Source organism: Aedes aegypti, chromosome 3 (genome assembly GCF_002204515.2).
Source record: "Aedes aegypti strain LVP_AGWG chromosome 3, AaegL5.0 Primary Assembly, whole genome shotgun sequence".
Classification (NCBI taxonomy): Eukaryota; Metazoa; Arthropoda; class Insecta; order Diptera; family Culicidae; genus Aedes; species Aedes aegypti.
In genome coordinates this window covers 6,275,729-6,281,999 of record NC_035109.1, presented here as the reverse complement: position 1 = coordinate 6,281,999, position 6,271 = coordinate 6,275,729, and positions in this window count along the sequence as shown.

The window sequence follows — 6,271 nt, the reverse complement described above, 5'->3', positions numbered from 1 at the left end:
TTCGGTCTTATCCGGGAAGGTACTCAATTTGGATGGCGCCAAAATTCACTGCGACTCCAACATAATTCAATATTTACGATCCTTGGGTATATTACCCGTTTTCTTGCTAGCCTATTGTCCATTTTATAACCCAATCGAAGTGGTATTTGGACTCGTTAAAAGATACTTGAAAAAAACTTACAAAGAAACAAATAAAACGCCACTTTCAGACACAATTCAGGCTGCTTTCACCAAATTCGCCACCTATGATAATTTAATTCTTGAAACAGTAAGTTGCAACTAACTGAAACGGTTAATGTACCATAAACAGTTGTGTTTATGTTGTACAGTATATATCCCAAAACTTTCAACAACTAAAAACGTTTTGAGTCACCTATTGCAAATAGTGACAGAATATTAAATTGTGCTTACATTGTTTAACAATATATAAGGCAAACTTGCGAGTTACAGTCACAACATAAAATCACCTTTCGTAAAACTGTTTTTCTCATTATTCTTGCAATACATTTAGAATTGTGCCTTTCACCATTTACTACTTTAATCTAACAATACGCCAAACATTTCAATAAATTGGTATGTGTAGGCGAAAATTTAAATATAAAACACGCTAGAAAATTAACACTGTAATGAAAGTATCGGTGGTTTTAAATCCACAAAGCGGTAGAAATATCATGCCCTTCTTCACAAATTAATACAATTAGTTAAGTAATGCTTAATTTCTGAAACTATCTATATTGTTTTAGATGAACATGTGAAAATACAAAAAAATATGGTCATCGCATAAAATTTACAAATTAAACGCGTTGAATTTTTTATGCGTGTTTGTTGTGGCTCTGTCTGGTGATAGTAGAAAAATAAAAAAAAAGTCGCGAGTTCGAAAATTTCACTAGTCTTAGCTGTTGATTAAAACACCCGGTCGTCTGGAACAACTGGTAAGTAATCTGATCCCGATGTGATTCCGTTAGTCAGCATTGTGTTTTATCAGTCTCAACAGATATGCGATTCAAAGGAGCAAGAAGCTTCCTCGCAATCAGCTGAAATGGCCTCCGTCTTTGCTAAAACGAAACGAATAGAACACGGGAAAACCGGAACCAAACAGGAAGCTGCATCTTGGCAGTTCGTCGTCATCATTCCAGATAAGAGAACCGTAACTCGTTTCACTTGTTCCACTGGTATCAGACTGGCCATGAAGGGACAAAGGCAAAAGGCGTCGCGAAGCTGCCGACTTAAAACAGCTTGGGTGGTTCCATCAGCAGAAAACATCGGCCCATGTGTTATATTAGTGTTTATCACCAGAAAAAAAAGCGAAGAAAATGCATAAACTGTGTTAAAAAAGTGATTGAGTGATGAACAATAATAATGGAAATAAAAATTGTACTTGTTATTTCAAAATAATAGTGAAACCAGTGGTACGTGTCGTTCAAACTCGCTTCAAACAAAAACAGAAATATTATGTTTTTTTTTCTTTCGATTGAAATGAAGTTGAGATTTTAATTTTGATTGAAATGAGGTTTTTACACGTATCTACTTGTTTCACTGTTTCTTCATTTTTTCTTAATTTCATCACATTTTGTTTTATTGTTTGAATGTAACAGAACAGAACAGTATACGGTCAAAATACAATGCATCACCGTAAGCGAATAATTACACATACTGTATTCGCTGTTTGAAAATAAATATGGTTTAACTGTTTCGAAACTGTTTCTATTACATTTATCTTGGCAAAAAATGGATAGTTTAGCTACCATTAGGTGAACCGTTCACTAAAAAATTTGTTCGAGAAAATCGTCATTTTCAAATTGTAACATAACTTAACCGCCCATTCCCCACATTGTAATTTACTCATTTACCGTTTATCGAACTGTAGAAACCATTCACCGTACGGGTGGTTTATGGTTATTTTACATGTTATACGAAATTATTCGGATATGGTATCAAATGGTTGTGAACACTACGGGGAACCGTTCTAATTTGGTTCAAAATTATGCGGGAAGTAGTATATAGTATAAGTACAACACAACAGCATAGTATATAGTAAAAATACAATAAAGCACAATAAAACGGAAATTTTACATGCAGTAAAAATTCTTTTCAAATGTTATGGTTCAACTGTTCTTGTACTGTTTGTTATACTGTTGATTGGCCAAAAAATGGATGGTATATCGACCATTTAGCAGACTGTAAACGAAAAGAAATGTTCGAGAAAATCGGCGTTTTTGAATGGTGACATAACTTAACCGCCTATTCCCCATACTGTACTTTTTTCAATTACCGTTCAACAGACTGTCAAAATAGTTTGTGATACAGTAGGCTTATTGTTATTTTTGATGTTGTAGGAAATTGTTTGAATACTGTCGCAAACGGTTTTGGATTTTACGGGAAACAGTACTGATATTGTTCTTAGTTATGCGGGAAGGTACCGCGGGGCAAGTGGGTAAATGGGGTAAGTGAAAACAATTGATATATTTTACTGAATATGTGAATTAACGTTTTAAACTCATGCGCAAACCTTTGAGGCCATTGAGAACATTACGATAGGTAAGAGATTTCTGAGATTTTTCAGCCATTATTGCATAATAGAGCGAAAAATTGTTAACCTGTCAACTGTTACTCCGTAAAAAGTTGGCGGCGTATAATCTTATTTTAATATTTTCAGTGGAAAAAAATTGCGAACAATAATTTCCTGCACCACTTCTTAGTTGTCCTCTGTGACAGTTTCAAACTGCAATAAAAAAAGTTTTAGAATTAATTCGACGTAGACCTAAAAATAACTAAATTTAAACACCGTCAATTTTCTTATCAGGTGGGGCAAGTGAAAAGTTTATCATTAGAGATTCAATTTATGTTTTCTCTTTAAGCAGCCATGAGTAAACATGGTTCGCAATTATCATATAAAAACATAACGTGCTGATAATTCAAGAAACACTATACTCAAGCGTTAAAAGCTATTAGAAATCATGGAACTTCTCTAAAAGATGTTGCCAAACATTACAATATTAATATGTCTACATCGGGCAGCCAATTAAAAGGAAGACGTTGACTTAAAAGTTGCAATATTAGAGAACACACGGAAATCTCGTGGAATGTCTATGTAAAGCTAGTTCAAAACATAAAAATGGGGTATAGGTCTATCCACATAAAAAAGATTCTAAATACGGTATTGAAGGATTTCGTTTGATTTCTCCCGAAGAGTTATCCGACGTCATATCCGACTTTCTCAAAAACAAATAACGAGCGGTGGAAATTCTACAGAGCAGAAATGCAATTGCTGTCCTATAATGCAAGAACTGACATTGGAAATGTTGCAGTGATAATGTTGTCGAATCATTTCAACTAACATAACTGAACAGAAGAAAGTTCAAGTGAAAAGAATAACATTTTCTTTGTTTTTTTGTTACTTATATTATTGTTCATTGGGAAACCTTAACAAATGTTAAGGCTAATAGAAATCGTGAATATAACTGTTTGTTTTTGAATGTATTGTTCAAAACGGTAAACTTTTCACTTGCCCCACTTTTGGGTGAAGTGAAAAGTAAGAAGACATTTTTCAAAAACTTTTTCTGTATTTTTTTCTTCAAATTTTCATAAAAATCTATTTCAGCATGCTGCTTATGTTTGGTGGTAGTCAAGCTAACAAATATACACGACCTCATTTGTTTCAATTTAAAGTCTCCAGAATTTGAAGAATCTCAACTATGCGAATTCCATTATCCACTTGCCCCACGGTACCTTATTGAATTTCTGATAGTGAAATGCCTGTACCGAGAAAATTTGCCTCATGTGGTTTTTCACAATGATGAGTAAAAGAGTTCTTATGACATTGACAATTGATAGTTATGAAAAAAAAAATACGCTAGTCGTATGAATTTCAATCTCGTCGTATGAAATACACAAGTATCTTATGAACCAACAAAAATATAATAAAAAACGCGTTCATTAGTGTGATCTTATGAAAATCATGCGAGATTTTTGCCTCAGTGTATATATATATATATATATATATATATATATATATATATATATATATATATATATATATATATATATATATATATATATATATATATATATATATATATATATATATATATATATGAGCCTCTGTACGTGCCATAAATTCTTTTGTTCTCATGACTTCTACTGTGCGCCGTGTGTTGGTGCTGTCTCGCTCTCTATCACGGGTAACTTGAAAACAGAGCGCACAGTAAAAGTCAAACGTTTTATAGCAGGCACAGGTTCATATCCAGCTTTTTACGCTAGCCATACTATAAAATCTTTGACAGAAGCTAACTATCAGAACTGAACTGAAACTCAAAAATAAAGCCTTAGTAACCCATCACTTACTGAAATAATTTTCGTTGCTTTTCTGTCACTTAAAATAAAATCGAATTTCGATTTGCATAGATAAAGCTAAGTATGCTGTTCCGCTCAAGAAAAGTAAAAATTTCTGCGCAAGAAATGGTCAAGAATTTTTCTACAGTGAACTCCATTTGAATTGACATTTCTCTTCAACTGCGTACTGCGATCAAAGAAAAATGCTTTTCTTGAGCATTTCTTGCAAGAAATTTCCCACGCATCGGGATAGGTGATTACTTTTCTGTTGAAGTACATACTTCGCTTAATGCTTTAATCGCTTAATTATTATTCCCTTTTGTTTTTAGGTTACATTTAGATCACGGCCGAAACACCTTTTTGAGTTGCAGGCCAAATCATTGAAACAATCACGGAGAAAAATTGAGCTAGTTTGAAACAACTAAAAATATGGTTGACTATCAAACTTTAATTATGGTTGTTTCAAAATGATTAATTATTTGTTTCTATCTTGCGGTATAAGTTAAAACAAACTGTTTTATTAGGTTATTTCTACAAAATAAAATGTTTGTTTCTAAGTGGATTTTAGTTGATTCCAGCTGAGAAAATTGTTATCTTCAACTAAATATTAGTTTGTTCTCACCAAAACATAGCTTGAATACAACGGATCGTTCTGATAAAAATAAACTACTATCTTAGGTTGATTTTAATCTTTTTTATCGGTAATAATAACTTGATTTTTTGGTTAGGCGAAAAACAAACTTAATAAGAATTCAAAACAAACCAATTTCTTAGTTTGTTTGAAACGCTGTCTACCGCTCTCGTCCATCCATTTTAGGTTTGTGTTTTGTAGTTCAACATGTTGTGGCGAATCATTGTCGTTCGTTGATTGGCAGTGTTAGGTGGCAAGCAAGCGGCTCATATTTCAATGTCGTGTCGAGTGCTCGACTTGACTTTTAACGACGACTTGACTTTGAACGCCAATGGTTATTCATTATAAAAGACTAAGAAAACAGAACACGATTTTTTGTAGTAAATCTTACAAAAAACACTTGAAGAAGTCTGTAAGTCGCAGACGAAATAGTCCTATCTGTCAAGATAAGCAACACATATTAGAGTTTAAAGGTATTTGCTCGCCTTACAGTGATTTTAGTATTTTATTTTTTTTGCAAAAAGTGTAGTTTTAAAGTTCAATTTGTAGTTTTAAACATACTCTAGTAATCCCTCCCCTAAATTTAATATAAAAAAGTGTAGTAATTATGCAAGAATTCCTCAAGGGATTCTCCTACATATTCTTCTAGAGATTACTCTAAGGATTCTTTCATGTAATACTACAGAGATTTCTTCATATTTTTTTCTAGAGAGAATCATCCAGGGATCCCATCATGCTACGACTATATTCCCAAGTAACCCCAAGTAACATTGGTAGCTGAATAGCAGCTTGTTCAACTAAAATGCTGCTTATACAGCCTCTTTTCAGCTGAATAAGCTATCAACCAACTACAAATGTTACCTGGGTTGCGCATTTCATTCACCACTGGACTATCGCAGAAGTTTTTACAAGTGCGGAAACGCTAATGAAAGTGCGCAATTGCATATTCTTCGCCATCCAAAGAATAAGTTCTCTGAACACACCAACATGATTCGATGCAATCCCGCACTTTTATTCGTATTTTCGGTATTTTCGCACTTATGAAGCCGCACTTCGCAGTCCAGTAGTGATAGAAATACACAATATGATGGCCTGAAAATGTTCACTTCACACCCTACCGGAACCATGGCCATGCTTACAAAATTTTCCAGATTTTCATTCTACGGTTTTATATCTTTCATCTAAAGCTAAAATATCAAAAATTGGTTCCGAAAAGGGATTTTTGAAAGCGTTTCAAAGTCATGAGTCATTTTTGACCCTTAATGCATAATGCGTCACTTTTTTGTAGCGTAACTTCTAGAGGTCGCC